Genomic DNA, 17859 nt, shown 5'->3' with positions numbered 1-17859 from the left:
CTCCCTCTGCAGAATTGCACTGAGGCAAGGGTCAAAAGCCACTGTATATGCTGCTGAAAGCTAGGATCCAGCAATCTCCTCTCTGGCTAGGCCCTCCAACCCCCAGAAAGAGGAGGCAGAGGTGTGCAGGTGTGGTTTTTTTTTTTTCCTAGCAAACAAGTAAAAAGGAAGAGCTAAAGTCTAGACCCACCAGATGAGCAAACCAGCACTTTCCAGCATAATATTCAAGCATAGTTAAACTGGACATTTTTATTCTGAAAATGAAAGGCCTGGGCGTGAAGGGACACCTGCAGTACACATTCCCATACCTGCCATGAGCCCATCCCAGGCAGCTGAAGAAGCAAGGGACCTGAAGCTAAGTCTTAGGCCTGTAGGACAGGCGGGGAAGAGACCTTTGAGGCAGTTGTGCATTAGTCCCAGGCAAGTGAGAATCCTTCATGAGTCACCTTGGACCACTGGCATCCTGTCTCAGAGCTGTGCAGCCAGCCCCATGCCTGGGGTGAGAAATAGGGCCATGCATGGGCTCAAATGCCCCCAGGAATCGGCCTGGACCTCCAAATGAGGGGCTCTTCCCTCTGGCAGCTCTGAAAGCCATAGCACTTTCCCAACCAGGATGGAGCTGGGGGACAGAGGGTATATGACCCCCAGACTTCCAACTCGGGCACTGCTTCTACCTCAGAACTCAAGATGGTTCCACCAGGCTGGCAGCACCTGCCTGAGGCGAGTCAGACGAGGATGAGTTGGAGTTCTCATCTAGGGCCTTCGCTTGCTCCACTGTGAAGAAAGAGGTAGGCTTATGGGAAGGCATCCACCCCCCCTGCCCTTGGCTTTGCCCAGAGGCATTGGCCCAGGAGGATTCCAGCCTTGCCTCTCACATGCCTGGGCTGGGCCAAGGCCCAACTACAGTAGGTGGCTGGGGCCCAGTGGCTGGTGTGGTCTCTCCCATTGTGCTCACTTTAAGCTGGGCATCTCGGGCTCACAGAAAAAGCAGCCCCTACTCTCTGACAGAGCTGGCCTGATGACTGAAAACTAGGGTGGGTTATCCTAGTACCTGATAAATGGATGAAACTATTTTATAACATAAGAGGGCTAGCCTCACATCTGGGACCTGGTCGAAGGGCCAGGTTTACAACATGCAAGTGAAGGTACATTAAAAGTGCAGGTGTAGGGCCTGCTGAGACCAGGCTGGCCTCCAACACAATGGGAATTTTTCCGAGTGCCTCTCTAGAGTCTTCAGTCCCCACATGTGCTGGTAACAAGGGTGTATGTGTCGAGGATGGGCTGGGAATCACCTCCACTCTGGACCTGTGGAATCATTTTCTTGGTAATTTTGCTGCCTTTTGTTCTGGAAAAAAAAAATTCTTAGGAATGATTTGCAGCCAGCCCCTCCCCACATGGACCAGTCCCAGGCCTGGCTGGGGGTTGGGGGAACATCTGGGATTTGAGTCCCTCCCCTGCCCAGGTGAGAACATCATGTTCCCTACTCAGAGATGCATATCCAACCCTTGAGTGCTGGGGGCCCTGGGAGGACTCCAGGCTAGAGAGGGTGGGGTTGAGTGAGAATGGCCAGCTCTGTTTGAGAAACAGGAAGGGAAAGGAATTCCGAGAGATGTCTGATCCCAGAACAACTCTATGCACTCCCATCCCCACCGCTCCCCAGGCCCTAGCAGATAGGAGCGCTACCTCAATTCCAGCCCCGGGCCAGGGCTGCGTGGAAGGGACAAGGTGCCACAGGGGAGCCACAGCTGTTCACACACATAAATCAGGCTCCCTAACTGCAGTCTCCTCAACCTCCTGGTCCAACTCTCATCCCCTCTACCTTTGGATGACCTCTTTCACCCTGGCCCATTCCTGCCTGGGGCCTGGTTACATCCCTGAGATAAAGTCTCTGATCAGCACCTCCCTGCCATCCTTCACCTCCAGGCCCCTTGCACTGCTTGCTGCCCGGCCCTGTCCTCTAACCTCTTGCATCCCTGCTCACCCTCCCCCAGCAATGGCCTCACCTTGATTTTAGGGAAAAAACAGAAGCGATGGGTCAGAAGCTCAGGGCTCCTCCTCTGTCCCCCATGTCCTCCTCTAGCTCCTGCCCCACTGTTCTCCCTTCACAGCAAAAGCCTTAAGACTTGCCTGCAGTTGCCTCCTCACCTCCCATTTGTCACAGCGCAACCCTGCCCTCCCAAGTGGCTAACACGGGCAGACAGGGCTGATGCACAGATGAGGGCAGAGCCGGCTCTCTGGAGTCTCAGCCAAATTCACCATGGCGAACTTCTCCCTCCTGCTTCAAGAACCACCTTCTCGGAATTCCCTGGCGGTCCAGTGGTTAGGACTCCGCGCTTCCATTGCAGGGGGCACAGGTTCGATCCCTGGTTGGGGAACTAAGATCCCGCAAGCCAAGCAGCACTGCCGAAAACAAACAAACAAAAAAACACACCACCTTCTCAGGAGCATCCAGTGTTCCTGTTTTTTTTCCAACCTCCATTGCCAGGTTTTACCGAGGCTAGAGTTAAGTGTTGAAGCAACCCAGGGCTCCACTCTGTGTTTTCCTCTCTCCCTCCCTGGGAGGTTTTGTCAGGGACAGCCTGGATTGGGGTGTTATCTTCATGCTGCTCATTCCAGATTTATACCTCCATCTGGGACACTCCACTGAGCCTAGTGTCCAGTAGTCCCAGGCCAGGGTCCCTCTCCTGTCTCTTCACTCTACCCACTAGGAACTTTCTGCAATGTTTGCTTTTCTTTCCTTTAATTTTTAAATTAAAAAAAATTTTAAGTGTGGAATATACCAAGGATGCATAAAACAAGGACATTCCGCTCACTGGTTTCTCATAGGCCCAACACTCACAAAGTACAGCCCAGATGAAGAACACTGTCAGGTCCCTGCAGCCCCCTTGGGGCACACCAGTCATTCCTCCCTGCTCTATCCTGAGTTTTAAGGTAAGGTGGTCATAACTTTCTTGATTGTTTTTATCACCTAAACATACCTCTCTAAAGAATCACTTTCCAGGACTTCCCTGGATGTCTAGTGGTTAGGACTCAGTGCTTTCACTGCTGTGGCCCTTGGTTCAATCCCTGGTCGGGGAACTAAGATCCGCAAGCCACTCAGCACGGCCAAAAAAAAAGAAAAAATCACTTTCCTCGTATGGTGAAATATATACCTATAATTAAATGCATAAGGGAGAACCCATCCTAACTTCTAGTTTTTAACGCAGTCTTTTATCTTTTTCTCTCGTGCTTACCTCTGCCTCTCCCTTCTATCACCATCACTCTCTGGAACCCTTGGTTGCAAGAATATGTTGCCTATATTTCTCCTTGTTTATATAATCATATATATATATGCACACTATACATATATACACACATTTACACAGAGTGGTTTGTCTTTGGTTTACATATTCAGATCATTTTGTATACACTTTTCTGCATCTTACCTTTCTCACTCATCCTAAGTTTGTGGCAGGCCCTCCAATTCAAGTGGTATTATTTATTCCAATTCCTTCTTTTTGATGGTGACTTAAAACGGGTCCACACACTTTCTGATACTTCTCTTACAAAACGTGGAGTCTAATTTCCCTCTCCTTGGATATAGCCTGGCCTTAATGACTTTGATTCTAATGAATAGAATCAGGCAGAAATGACTCTGTGACTTCTGAGTCTAGGTTAGAAAGATGATACAGCTTCCACCTGTTTTGCTCTCTCTTGGGACAATCACCCTTGGAAACTAACCACCATGTTGTGAGGAAGCCCAGGGCACATGGAGAGGCCACGTGTGGGTGTTCCTGGGCGGTCCAGTGCTTAGGACTTGGCGCTCTCACTGCTGAGGGCGGCGCAGCCAGAAAAAAGAAAAAAGAAAAAAGAAAAGTCTTAGCTGACAGCCAAAATCAGACACCAGAATTCAAGTGAGGAGCCTTCCGATGATTCCAGCCCTAGCTTTTCAGCAGCCCAGACTGATGCAGCAGAGAAGAGCAGTCTCCATTGAATTCTTCACAAAGGTCAGATTTGTGAGCAAAATAAATGTTGCTATTTTAAGCCACTAAATTTGGGTAATTTGTTACACAGTATAGTAACCAGAACAATATGGAGGAACCAAAATGTCACCAACTGTGCTTTTGTGAATGGGCCATCACTTTGCAAATATTTTCCACTACACCTATTTCTATAAGTGATAATCCCAAGATTGGGATTATAGGGCCCAAAAGCATATGCTTTTTTTTTTGATGTGGAAAGTCTTTATTGAATTTGTTACAATATTGCTTCTGTTTTATGTTTTGTTTTTTTGGCCCTGAGGCATGTGGGATATCAGCTCCCCAACCAGGGATGGAATCCACACCCCCTGCATTGGAAGGCAAAGTCTTAACCACTGGACCACCAGGGAAGTCCCGCATATGTATTTTTATTTTAGTGGAGTTTGGAGTTTGTCAAATTGATTTCCAAAAAGGCTATAACTGATCTTACCTTTGTCAACAGTGTTTGGACAAATCCTTTTCCTCACATCCCTGAAAGCCAGAGTTGGTGTAGCTCTTTTTAACTTTTGCTAGTCTACTAAATATAAAGTGACTTATTCTCATTGTTACTCTTTAAAAAAAAAAAAAAAGACTTTCATGCCGCAACTAAGGAGTAGGCGAGCCGCAACTAAGGAGCCCCTCTGCTGCAACTAAGACCCAGTGGGACCAAATTAATTAATTAATTAATTAATTAATTTTAAAAAATAGACTTTTTTTTTTAGAGCAGTTTTAGGTTCATAACAAAATTGAGTTCCCATATAGCTCCTTCCCCCACAACACACAGCTTCCCTCACCATCAACATCCTGCACTAGTGTGGTATGTTTGTTCCAATCAGTGAACCAATGTTAACACATCATCAACCAAAGTCCATAGTTTACATAGAGTTCATTCTTTGTGTTGTACATTCCATGGGTTTTGACAAATTCTAATAACATGTATCTACCATTATAGTATTATACAGTATAGTTTCACTGCCCTAAAAAAATCTCCTGTGCTCCACCTATTTATCTCTCCCTCTCCCTCAAATGCCTGGCAACCACTGCTCTTTTTACTCTCTCCATAGTTTTGCCATTGTTACATTTTTCACTTTGATTTGCCTTCCTTGCTTTCTGATGAGTTTGAACATCTTTTCAGGTTGTGAGATTTTGTTGGTTGCCTCCCAATAGCTTTTTCTCCTTCATCTTTGCTAACAAATCTGGATTTTTTCCAGGGTGGCAAGTGTCCAGTCTCAAGTGATTCCCTGACTCCATTCCCTGAACTCTCAGCCTCCTTGCACCTACGGGTGGCCACAAATGACCCAGTTTTAGTCACTGAGAAATAAATATAAGTCTGCTAGGGATTTCCCTGGTGGCGCAGTGGTTAAGAATCTGCCTGCCAATGCAGGGGACACAGGTTTGAGCCCTGGTCCGGGAAGATCCCACATGTCGCGGAGCAACTAAGCCCGTGCGCCACAACTACTGAAGCCCATGCTCCGCAACAGGAGGAGCCACTGCAATGAGAAGCCCACGCACCGCAACAGAGTAGCCCCGCTTGCAGCAACTAGAGAAAGCCCATGGGCAGCAACAAAGACCCAACACAGCCAAAAGTAAATTAATTAATTAATTTTAAAAATAAAAAATAACAAATATAAGTCTGCTGGGAGTTCTGGGGAGGTGTTTGCTTACCTGATAAAGGGGAAAGATGTGGCTGGTGCCAACAGCAGGATTTCCTCCTGCTTTGAATACTAATGTGATGTCTGGAGAGACAGTAACTACCTAGCAAAGCTGGGCCCACAAGCATGAAGACAAAAGGCAGCATGCTAAGGATGATGGTGGAAGGGTCAAAAACACCCTGGGTTATATGCTGCAGAAATGAATGGTTTGTGTCCACGAAAAGACACGTGAAGAAACATCTATGGAAACTATATTCATGCTAGCCAAAATCTGGAATCAGTCTAGATGGCTATCAACAGTAGAACAGATGGATAATTTGTGGTATAGTCATGTAATGGAATACTATATAGACACAAAAGAGATAAGACTATAGCAATACACAATAATATGGATGAAACTCATAGACACAACATTGAATAAAAAAGCCAGACACCAAAAAAGTACATATTGTATAATTCAATATATATGAAATTTTAAATGTGCAAAATTTATCTATGGTAACGGAAGTCAGAATAGTGGTTACCTCTGCAGGAGAAGTAGTAGCTAGGAGGGCAGAAGGTTACCTTCAGAGTGGGGTGGTTAACCTTGGGTGAGGTGGCTGCCTTCTGCCAAGGACCATTTTCAGAGGGAGACAGCTGAGGGCTGAGATCTGGACCACATACCATATCATGAATTTAGTATGTCTTTCCACTTGTTCATATCTTATCCTTTAGTAATATTCTATAGGTTTCATGTCCTTTAATAAGATTTTTTTTTACGACTTATTTTTTATTTATTTTTGGCTGCGTGGGATCTTAGTAGCAGCACGCGGGATCTTTGTTGAGGCATGTGACATCTTTCCTTGCGGTGCATAGGCTTCTCTCTAGTTGTGGCGGGCAGTTTTCTCTTCTCTAGTTGTGGCGTGTGGGCTCCAGGGCGGGTGGGCTCTGTAGTTTGTGGCACGCGGGCTCTCTAGTTGAGGTTCAGGAGCTCAGTAGTTGTGGCGCGGGGGCTTAGTTGCCCTGGGGCATGTGGGATCTTAGTTCCCTGACAGGGATCGAACCCGGGTCCCCTACATTGGAAGGCAGATTCTTTACCACTGGACCACCAGGGAAGTCCCCTTTAATAAGATTTTATAGGTTTCCCACCTATACAGTTCCTATACTTTTCTTAATAATTTATTCCTAAATATTTTATAGTTATTGTAAATTGAATGTTTTTCTTGTTTTTATTTATTTCTAGAGGCTTATTTTTAGTAAATGCTATTATTTTAAATATATTTTTCTTGTATTTATCACCTTATATTTTCTCTTATTAATTGTAGTAGTTTTCAAGAAAGTCCTTTGGATTTTCTAGATTTACAATCATGGCATTAACTAAAGAGATAGTGTGTACTCTCTTTCTTTCCAATATTTATAACATTTCATTTTCTTGCCTTGTTACATTTGCTAGAACTCTAAGCCAATGTGTAATAATAATAGTGTTAATGCCAATGTTGTCTAGTTCCTCATTAAAAAGAAAAAAGTTTTAGTACCTGGTGTATGTTGACTTATGATTATTTTATATTTCATATCTTTTTCATAAACTGTGCCTTTGTTAGGTAGTGGTCCTCTTTATTTTGCTCAATGCCTGTCACCTTAAATCCTACCTTCTTTAATGTCACTGGCTACTCCTGCTCTCTTCTAGTTTGTGCTGGCCTGACCTCACTCTTTGCCAACTCCTTTATTTTCAGCCTTTTCTTTTCTTGTGGTTTCAAGTGTCTTTCTTATAAATAGTATGTGGCAGGGTTTTGTTTATCTAACCCAGTCTCTAGGTCTTTAAAGGGGGTTCAGGGTGTCCCTATTTAGTATGATAAATATGCTTGACTTTGCTCATTCCATAATTACTTTCTTATTTTTTTACTTTGTGGTTTCATCTTTTTATTCAGTTGAACTATTCGAAACTACCATTTTTATAGGTCAAAACAGTTGAATACTAGCAATTTCATACAGCTAACTTATAACTTTCCTTTCCTTTTCTCTCTCTCTTTTTTTTTTTTTTGGCCACACCTCGAAGCTTTCAGGATCTTAGTTCCCTGACCAGGGATTGCCTGGGGCCCCGGCAGTGAGAGCTCCGTGTCCTAACCAGTGGACCATCAGGGAATTCCCTCTCTCTTTTAAGAAGATGCCATTCATTTAATTTTTCTTTGGTAATTTGGAAATTCTAGTACTTTTCCATTCCATTAGTGGCTACCTTCCCTCTCCAGGTATGAGGACTGTCCCTTGGCTGGGCATAGGTAGCAGATAGTGTGCCTGTGTTAAGGGGGAGAGTTCGAGAACAGCTGGCTCTTCTTCCTTGGTAGATAACTTGTCTTATCCATCTGGGAGCTTGTACAATGTCCTCTTTCTCCTTGAAGTTTAAGAATTTTACTATAGTCTTTCCCTTCCATACTGCCTGGGAATGTGGTCAGTACCTCCCATATGCAAACACAGCATTTTCTTCATGTCGGGAACTCCTATTGTTTGCACATCAGGATTCCTGGATTTGGCCCCCAAATCTCTGGTCTGTTCCCTCATGCCTTTGTGCTCTGTGCATCTTTTCATTGAGCTCTGAGCTATTTCTTCCATTAGACCCAATCACAATCTTCATAATCGTCCACCATGCCAAAATTGTGCTTTCCTTGGGGTCTTTGCACTTGCTATGCTTTCTGCCAGGAATGATTTCTCTTAGATCTTTCCCTGATCAGTCATGCCTTTGGTTGATCTTAGCTGTGATGTCCACTTCTCAGATTCACCTTTCCTGCTGCCTTAGACATAAACACCATACTCTGTACATCAGCTTGGTTCCTTTCCTCCACTGTATTCACTCTGCCCATAATTAGTTATTTGCTGTATTCATCCTTCACACACTCCCCCATCCACTCCCCGCTGGATGGTAAGGACTCTGTAAATCATTTGAATTCTTGCTGTGTCCATTCTTGCCATGTACCCAGTGTCTAGCCCCAGTAAGCCCTCGCTAAGCACTTATGGAAGGAATGGAAGAGTGAATTAAGACTGGGACTGCCCCCAGGGAGACCTTGCCCTGTCCAGTTTCCTCCCCACCCATGGGAGCACTGGAATGGGAGATTGGGTGGGCAGAGGAAGGGGCAGTGCCTGTTTGTGAAGGCCTGAATGACTGGTGCCTGTTGGGCTTTTATTCTATAGCTACAGCAGCCACTGCAGGTCCTGAAGCCACAGACAGGGAACAGGAGCAGGAGCTGGGCCGGGTGTAATTCCACTGGGTGTGGGGGGCCTTCTTGGCCTGACCCAGGGCTAGCCTTGGTCTGGGGCACTCTCATCCTGCCACAACATCCCACTGCCCCATTTTATTTTTTATCACTTAATACCACATGGCATTCTTTTTATTTAGTGAGTCAACAGGTATTTCTGGAGCTTACTTGGTGTTTGAGATGGTCAGGATACATCCATGAGCAAAAGAAATTTCCACTTGAGACATGAGAGTGCACAGAGTGTGACACGTGAGAAACTTTAGGAGATGAGCAGTGCTTCTGGAGGTGAACAAAGGAGATGCAGGCAGAGAGGTAATGGGGAATAATGGAGCCCTTGCCAGCTCTGGCTTTTCTTTGGGGGAGTTGCTACTGCAGGGTTCCGAGCTGTGTATGAGAGGTTCTGACTCATGTATTCATAGGCTGATGTGTGGAGAACCGACTGAAGGTGGCAAGGGCAGCAGCAAAAGACTGGGCTGTGGCTGTGACATTGTCCTGGGGAGAGATGGTGGTGGCTTGGACTAGGTGGAAGCCATGGACCTGGCAAGAAGTGGTCTCATTCTGGGTAGATGATGTGATGGAAACAACGGGACTTCCTGATGCATTGAATGTAAGTGGGAAAGAAAGTAGTCAAGACAAAGTCTGAGGTGTTTGGCCTGAACAGTAGGAAGGACTGAGCTGCCATCACTTTAGCTGGGGGAGTTGGGGTGGAGTAGGTTTGGGGGATGAGCTGGAGCTAGGGTGGCACAAGTTGAGTTTGAGGTGCCAAGAGGAAGTCAGAGTGCAGGTCCCTAGTCCGTAGCTGGACATTGAGTCTGGCACTCAGAAAAGGTCTGACCGGACATACACCTTTGGGAGTGATAGACATGTAAGTGGAATTTGAAGCCATGACCCTGGGTAAGATTATGAGAGCGATAGTGTAGACAGAGAAAAGGTGAAGAGGAGGAACCAGTGAGGTCAGAGGAAACCAGGAGGGCATGGGGCCCTGGAAGCCACACAGGGATTGTGCTTCCAAGAGAGGAGAGATCAGCAGGTCACAGGAAATCTTTCCTGCCTATCCTCATAAGGGCAGGCTTTTTTTTTTTTCCTACTGTTTTTGTTCACTGCTGTATTTCCAGCACAGAGCGTAGGTGCTCCATAAATAGTTGTTGAATGAATGAGTATATGCATGAATCCACACCTCTGCAAACTGCCAGCACACAGGGATTTTTTAAAAGAGCAGAGAACAGGTAGGAGGCTCTACCCACTCTCAGTAGCATCCTCATCTTCCCTTGCTTTTGCCAGCCACAATGATATTAACTCAGGTGGGAGACCTTCTGGCTAACACAGGGCCCAGGGCAAACGAGCTTCAGACAAGCTCTGTAGTGTGGAGCGTGGTGGAACCTGGGTTGGACACTGGGTCACGCACCAGTCCACAAAGGACTATACAGCCGCTCCTCTGTTCACCCCTCTATATCTAGTCATTTGTCCATCCATCTACATCCAGTCATCTGTCCACCTGTGCATACAACCGCCCTTTGTCCACCGTCTACAGCCACTCTTTTGTCCATCCTTCTGTCCAGCCACATCCAGTCCTCTGTCCATCCATCTGCTAGGGTGACCAACTTCCCAGATTGCTGCAGACTGTCTCAGTGTTAATATTGAAAGTCCTGCATCCTAGGAAACCGCTGGGACCCAGGAAAAATGGTACAGTTGGCTGACCCATCTGTACCCCTGGCATCCCGTATTGCACCCCTGGGCTCGAAGCCCACCTGTCCACCCAACCTGACCTCCTTGGCCACTCTCTCCCAGGGAGGCAGACAAGACTCCACCCTTCTCGCTAACCCCGCCCCAATGCACCGCCCCTTCCGGAAGCCGCTACAACGAATCCAGGCGCCCTAGCAACAGCGCTTTTTGGGCCGCCCGGTCCGCGAGCTGGGCTCCCGGTGCGAGCCAATAGTGAGGGGCTCCGGGAGTGAGGCGCGAGGGGCGGGGCTCGCCGCAGCGGCCGCCATCTTGGTGGGAGAGAAACAATAGGACGGAAGCTTCGCGGGACCGGCTGAGGTAGCAGGTAACGCCCGCTCTGCTCGGCCTGCCGCTCTGCCGCCCCAGGGGCTTTGGAGGAGGGTTTCTCCGGGTCGTCGGGGAGCGAGGTCTCTGGTCACTAGGAGTGTCCCCTGGTTTTCTGGGAGGGGCTCTCCCGCGATGATGGGAGTAGGAGAGATCTCTCAGGGTCCTTGTGGGGCCAGATTTCCCCGGGTCATTTGAGAGAGGCATTATTTCTTCAGGTTATTGGGGAGAGACGATTTCCCCTGGTTTTGACGGGCAGGATCTTCCCTGGTCATTGTAGGGGGGGTGGTTTCCCGGATATTTTGGTGGTGCGGGATCTCCCCCTGTCATTGAAGTCTCCAGTCATTGGGGAGGGCAAGATCTCCCGGGTCATTGAGGGGGTCTCCCCAGGACATTGGCGTCCACGATCTCCCGGGTTATTGACGGGGGTCTCCTTGCGTCTTTGGCTGGAGAAGTCAGCCCAACGCCTCAGGTACGGTTACCTGCGGCCTGCAGATGTGCAGCCATTTTGAGTGTTGAATGTCAGTTGGGCTTGTCAGCTGATGTCTGGTGGGGGAATCTGCACACCTAACCTTCTTATCCCAAAAAGTCCTAAAATGGATTCGGGGACATCTTCTTAATAGTGATCAGCTTCACCATGGATGGAGCTTTCATTTCGTTCACGTTGGATTACAGACAGTTTTTTGTCTTTTGCGTCCTAATGATTTGTTTCATTTTTGGCTTTTATTCAGTTTCATATATTAAAGCCGAATTGCAGAAAAATGAGTCCAAATGTTGTGAAAAGAAAATGTAAAAACCAGTAAAATCTAGTGCTCTTAAATACCGGGGAAATAAAACTAGTCACTGATTGGAATGAAACATTTTGGTAACAAAATGTACATAGAACAAGAATAAGATAAAATCATCTGAGAAAATAGTTTTAAGTACTGAAACTTCTAAAAAGTGGTAACAGAAATGTTGCAGATCACAAGCTTTATGATACTTTGTATAAAGCGCCATGATTACAGTAGTTTTGATGAATTCTAGTATTTAATTATTTGCTGTATTTGCATTTTTAGCAGGGTAACATTTTAAGTGAACTAAAATGCTTATTTACCTAGGTTGCTGCTGTGGAGTTTGTGTAATTGCATCCTGTAATCTGGTGTTAAGTATTTAACGAGAAGTTTCAGGGCAGTATTGTTATTGTTTTAACTTCAACCACTACCAGAATTAGAAACTGAGCAAAATGAATACTTTATCATATTGATGTGATAGGCCAGTGGATCCCTTAGTAACTTTTTCTGGAGGCAAAAGTCAGTTGAATGGTTAACTGTTACTCCAGTTGGTTGACCTGCTTTGTGACTTTAGACTAGAATTCTCAGGAATTGTTAGAAATAAGGTGAATGAGAGCTAGGACTGGAGTTGATACAATTGTAAAAACCAGTTTAGCAAATGTAATAGACTTCTTTTTGTTTCAAGGCTTCGCAGGTGACAGACAAGTACATGGTATACCAGCCCCATATCTGTCTGAGCAGTGGAATGTGTGAGGAAGGCACAACTACTGACTGATGAACCTTAGCCAGTCTTCTTTGCAGAGGGGTGCGAGGGGTGCCAGAGCCTTCCGTAAGCACCGGAGGGAGATATCACCCGTATCTAGGCAACAGGGATGAGCCTCCCTGAGGCCAGCTTGCTGAGGTGAAAAATTTCCATTGTTTGGTTCATAAAGAGGATGCACTGGGGAAGAATTTTTCCTTTAAGTGATGTTGTTTTACCTAGTGGGGTAATCACCTTAGACAAATTGAACACATTTTTGTGTAGTAGATGATTGCTTTCATGTGATTACATTTTAAAGCATGTTTTTGTTTTTTAAATAAATTATATTTTTGCCTATTTGCATACCAAGTAATAAAAGTAACAAGTAGTACTAGTGTTTTGTAATACATTCTGGTAGCAAGGAAGGGGCCTTTTCCCGCAATATTGAATTTAGCGTTTACCTCAGAATTTGAACAAAAAGAGTCTCCTAAAATGATGGATACTTGGTTTGGGTTTGTCAACCATCCATCCATCACCAGCTTCTGCAGTTACCAACTCCTAGCCAATCTTGTTTCATTTACACTCTGCCTTCCTCCCCTCCCCTTAAAAAAAAAAAAAAAAAAAAAAAAGCTGAATTTTTTAGGAAACCTATCCCCAAAGTGTATATTATCCAAAAGTATTTCATTGTGTATCTCTAAGACAAGGAGCTACCCATGGTTTTTACACCATTATTATGCCTAAAATACAATGATAATTCCTTAATTTTTTTTTTTCAAATATTCAGTCATGGTCAAATGTCCCTGATTGTCTCATTATTTTTTTATAGTTGGTTTGTTCAAACTGGGATCCAGATAAAGTCTGCATATGGCATTTGATTGAAGTGTCTCTTTTGTCTCTTAAATTTATATATGCTTACTCTGTTTTGTAATTTATCTGTTCGAACAACTGTCATTTATCCTGTAGGGGTTCCCATATGCTGGCTTTTGCTGATCACACCCTGTGCTTGAGACCTTTTGACTCTGGTGGCTGGGTTTGAAGGAGTCACACCTGTATATCTTTTCAGTGAAGAAGTTGTGTTGGAACTGCCAAGGCTCATTGAAAAGTGAGCCCCAGATGGTGAACTCTGAGGGCTGTCAGGGACCTATAGGGCCACACAGTGCAAGAGCCTCCTCCTCTCTCTGTGTCATGTGGTCCAGATTTTCCATGTGGAACAGAGAGGAGATTCTTACCCTTGGCCTCCAGGAGGATGAAGATGTTTTACTCCTTGTCTCCTTACAGACCTCCTTCTCTCACACTGACGTTGCACCCTCTGCTCACAGGCTGTTCACAATTATGGGGGCCTCGACCCAGTGCTCTTTCTTTGCACATTACTCTTGGGGTGCCTTCTGCCGTCCCTTTGTAGGTAATTCCCAAATCTGTTTTCAAGTTAAGTTCACTCAAGCTTCACTCCCACTGCTTCCAGCTGTCTGCTGTACATTTCTTCTTGATTGCTTGATCATCCCTTATATTTAAGTGTCTGCAGCTCAACTCACTATCTTCTCAGCTGTTTCTGACTTCGTGAACAAAGCATCCTTGTTCTGACTTGTTGTGAAGACTCAGTATCTGACTCATCCCTCTAATTTGATTCCCTGAATCAGGGATTCTGAAGATAGGGTCCGTAGTTGCCCGCTCCACAAATTGTATGCAGAGTTCAGTGAGGGTGTGAATTTTCAGGAGAGTCCCACAGTTGTCTCAGATTCTCTAGGGGGTCTGTTGCTCCCTCAAGGGTTAAGGACAGTGTGCTACACCTCGCCATCTACCAAGTCCTGCTTCTTTACCTTCTCCCCCTCCTTCCTTGATTCTTCTGTGTAGGCTGGGCAGGGCAGCTGGCTCTGTGGGTGCAGTGGAGAAGACAGGAGACCCTGTGCCCTGCCGTGTATGCCACTGAGTAGGGGAGGTTACATTAAAGAGGTCTGAGACTGGTGTCTGGAGATAGCAGTCCTGATGTCTTGGTGGCCCTAGAACCTGAGGGCTGTCAGGATGTTTTCCCGCCACGCCCTGCCCAGCAGTTGAAGGCAGAGCCTCTCTGAAGCCAGGTTTTTCCTTGTCTCTCTGCCTGGTTATTTTTCCTAACATAAAATGTCGCCACCATACTCCAGAATCCAGTGGCTCACATACTTTATAGGTTGGGTCAGAGTGAAACAGTGGGTGCGATCTTTTAAAATCTATGCTCCCAGCAATTCTACTTCTAGGACTTTTTCGTACAAAAATACTTCACAGGTGTGCAAAGACAGATACAAGGATGCTCACTGCATTATTATGGTCAGAAAAAAGTTGGAAATAGTGTCAGTAGGGAAGTCGATAAATACATTATGATTTTGTGTGACTATTATGCAGCCTTTAAAAGGACTCATATATAGACAGAGGTAGCAAGATGTCTAAGTCATACAGTTTAGTTGGGGGGGAAATGGCAAAACAGAGGACAACTATTGAATGATTCTACTTATATGGGAAACTGGAGTACTCAAATTTGTAGAGACAGCAAGTTGAATGGTGGTTACCAGGGGCTGGGGGTAGGGAGAGTGGGGATTTATTATTTAATGTATATAGTTGCAGTTTGAGATGATGAAAAAGTTCTGGAGATAGTGGTGATTATTGCACAACAGTGTGGATGTACTTCATGCCACAGAACTGTACACCCCAAAATATTTAAAATGGTAAATTTTATATTGTGAGTATTTTATCACTGTTTTTTTAAAGTTAGGTGAGAAAAATAAAGCTGATTTTACTTGGGAAAAAAAAAGGCAAAACAACACATATAGCCTGATCCTATTTGTGGAAAGAATAGAAAAATGCACTGAAGAAAATCTACAGGATAAAGAGACCCCAAACTAATAATGGTGGTCATTTTATCACACTTGTAACCAGTTTAAAAATGTCTTTTTTAAGAGCTAAGCAGGATGTCCCTTGGTACTCCATTCCTCTACCTGTTGCGGAAGCCCCATTTCTTCATCCGCCTCGCACAAGTGCAGGCTTAACATGCCCTCATCCACTTATACTGTCAAGTCCACCCTCTGGCCTCCATCTTCCATTGGACTTTTTGTAGGAACTGGAATGGTGGACAGAGGATAGCTCACGTTTGAGGAGTGCATTGCATGTAAGCCAGGCAGTAGGCTAGATTTTTTAATCTTGTTCCCACCTTATGGCACCTACATAAAACTACCATGACTGGTTTACAGATGAAGGCAGGCACCAAGAATAGGTAAAACACCATTTATACCCAAGTATAAGGCAGGCCTCAATTTGTCAGGGAGATTTTATTTTATTTTATTTTTTAATTTATTACTTATTTTACTTATTTTTGGCTGTGTCGGGTCTTAGTTGCGGCACGTGGGATCTTTCCTTGCGGCGCGCGGGCTTCTCTCTAGTTGTGGCGCGCAAGCTCCAGGGTGCGTGGGCTCTGTAGTTGTGGCGCACGGGTTCCAGAGCGCGTGGGCTCTGTAGTTTGCAGCACGCAGGCTCTAGTTGAGGGGTGCGAGCTCAGTAGTTGTGGTGCGTGAGCTCAGTAGTTGTGGTGCGCGGGCTTAGTTGCCCCACAGCATGTGGGATCTTAGTTCCCTGACCAGGGATCAAACCCAGGTCCCCTGCATTGCAAGGCGGATTCTTTACCACTGGACCACCAGGTAAGTCCCCTGTGAGAGAGATTTTAAAATAATTTTGTGGTACAACTCAAGTGTATAAACTTACAGAGAGGTACTTGAAAGTTGGATTTCTTGTAATATTTGTTATTTTAATTTTCACATACATATTTAGTTATCTAGAATAATGTATTCCTTTAGAAGTTATGCTTTTTACCCACATAGTTCATGAAGTAGTTCTGCTCCAACTTGCTTGCTTGCATCTTTGCCATTCCCGTAGCCACTTTTGGAGGTGCTTTCCTCTTAAACACTCCTTCTCCCCTCTCAGTGTTGGAGATGTGACATTGTCGCTGGAACCTTTACCCCAAGCTGGTTGTGACCTCTGCAGTGCGACCCTTTTACTGTGTTGATTTTTTAAAATGACAGCTTTATTGAGATATAGTTCACATACCATATAATTCCTCCCAAAGAAATCCTGTATCCCTCATTCCCATTGTAGCCCCCCCTCCCCACTGGCCCGTCGGTCTTCCTGAAAGTCCTCTCACCCTGACATGTTTGAAAGGACACTACTGCACTGTGTTACACTTCAGGACTGGAGAGAGAAAGCAAGGCGGTGCTGCCCAGCTGATCCTATTGTCAGATGTGGTGGTATGTTCCAAAGGTAGTTGCTTTGTGACCAGGGAGGCTGTAGCACTTTATCATTTTGCCATTTTCTACATGGGAGATTGGAGGTTTAGGACTTTGACTTACTCAGCTTACAAGAATTTGTTGGCCCTGACCATGCCTCACATACTGCTCAGGTGCACCTTGGGTTCATTTTTTTTGTTTGTTTGCAGATATTTTCTCCAATCTCTTTGGAGAAATTTTCATTAATAGTGTTCTCTTCCAATTGAAGTTATGCTAATTCACTCTTATAAGTAAGGATTAAGCTATGGAAAACAAGTAGTAACATCTCTCCCCAGCATTATTGGTATATGATGGCCAAAAGTTAATATTCTAGTGACAAGAAAGAGTTTTTGTTCTGTTTGTTTGTTTGTTTGTTTTTTTGGCCGCGGCATGTGGAACTTCCCCATCTAGGGATCGAACCCATGCCCCCTGCATTGGAAGCACACAGTCTTAACCACTGGACCACCAGGGAAATCCAAGAGTTTTTGTTCTTTATGCCAACAAGATGCCCCTTGGTTAAGACTGAAATGGTTGGGAGTATGATAACTTCTAAATGTGGTATCCAGGTCAGAACAGGTAACAAAATAAGCACCTGGTAACAACAGAAAAGTCATGCCTTGATTTGATTTTGTGCTAGTGAAATGTAGCTGTTGTAGAAGTGATGTGGTCAACACCTACAGCACCCACCCACAAAAAGTAAAAATGATAGCAGCTACGGCTGCCTTGCCTAACACCCTCACTGTGCTATGTCTTTTACCTGTGTTCTTTTCATTCCTGGCCACTCTGCAAGGTGGTCAGAAGTCTCATCCCACTCTGGACGGAAGGATTTCAGGGTTTGGGTTTTCTTGAAACCTTTCTGACTTGGAGACAGAGCTCCAGTACCTGCTTTCACAAGCCCCTTTGGGCAACTGGAGTCAGCCTGGGCCTCTTCTGCTTGCTCTCTGTCGTGGCAAATTCACAAAGCTTTCTTTGCACTGCTGGATTTTTTTTAACTCGTCTTGTGAATGTATTTAACTGAAACTCATAATTGATCAAATGGGAGATCATTTAGTATTACCTGTATTCTCTGTGTATCCAGCTGTTTACCTTACTTGCGACAAATACTTGTTGTAGAAATTGAGTGGCCAATCCCAAGCCTAAG

General features: G+C 45.2%; 1 protein-coding gene across 3 annotated transcripts in view; it reads left to right on the top strand.

Moving 5' to 3' along the window:
* Nucleotides 1-10816: 10816 nt before the first annotated feature.
* The window catches only part of IP6K2 (inositol hexakisphosphate kinase 2), a 30934-nt gene continuing 23891 nt past the window's right edge, over nucleotides 10817-17859 (top strand). For 2 of the 3 annotated variants that reach the window (XM_059939584.1, XM_059939582.1), the window contains exon 1: nucleotides 10817-10924. The gene's annotated coding sequence lies outside the window, so the exon portion shown is untranslated. Of the gene's footprint in view, nucleotides 10925-12409; nucleotides 12598-17859 lie in introns of those variants that run through there. The other variant, XM_059939583.1, reaches the window with a different exon arrangement.

This window comes from Balaenoptera ricei, chromosome 11 (genome assembly GCF_028023285.1).
Source record: "Balaenoptera ricei isolate mBalRic1 chromosome 11, mBalRic1.hap2, whole genome shotgun sequence".
NCBI lineage: Eukaryota > Metazoa > Chordata > Mammalia > Artiodactyla > Balaenopteridae > Balaenoptera > Balaenoptera ricei.
The sequence above is the reverse complement of the archived record's forward strand: the minus strand, read 5'-3'. Positions and strand labels throughout refer to the sequence as shown.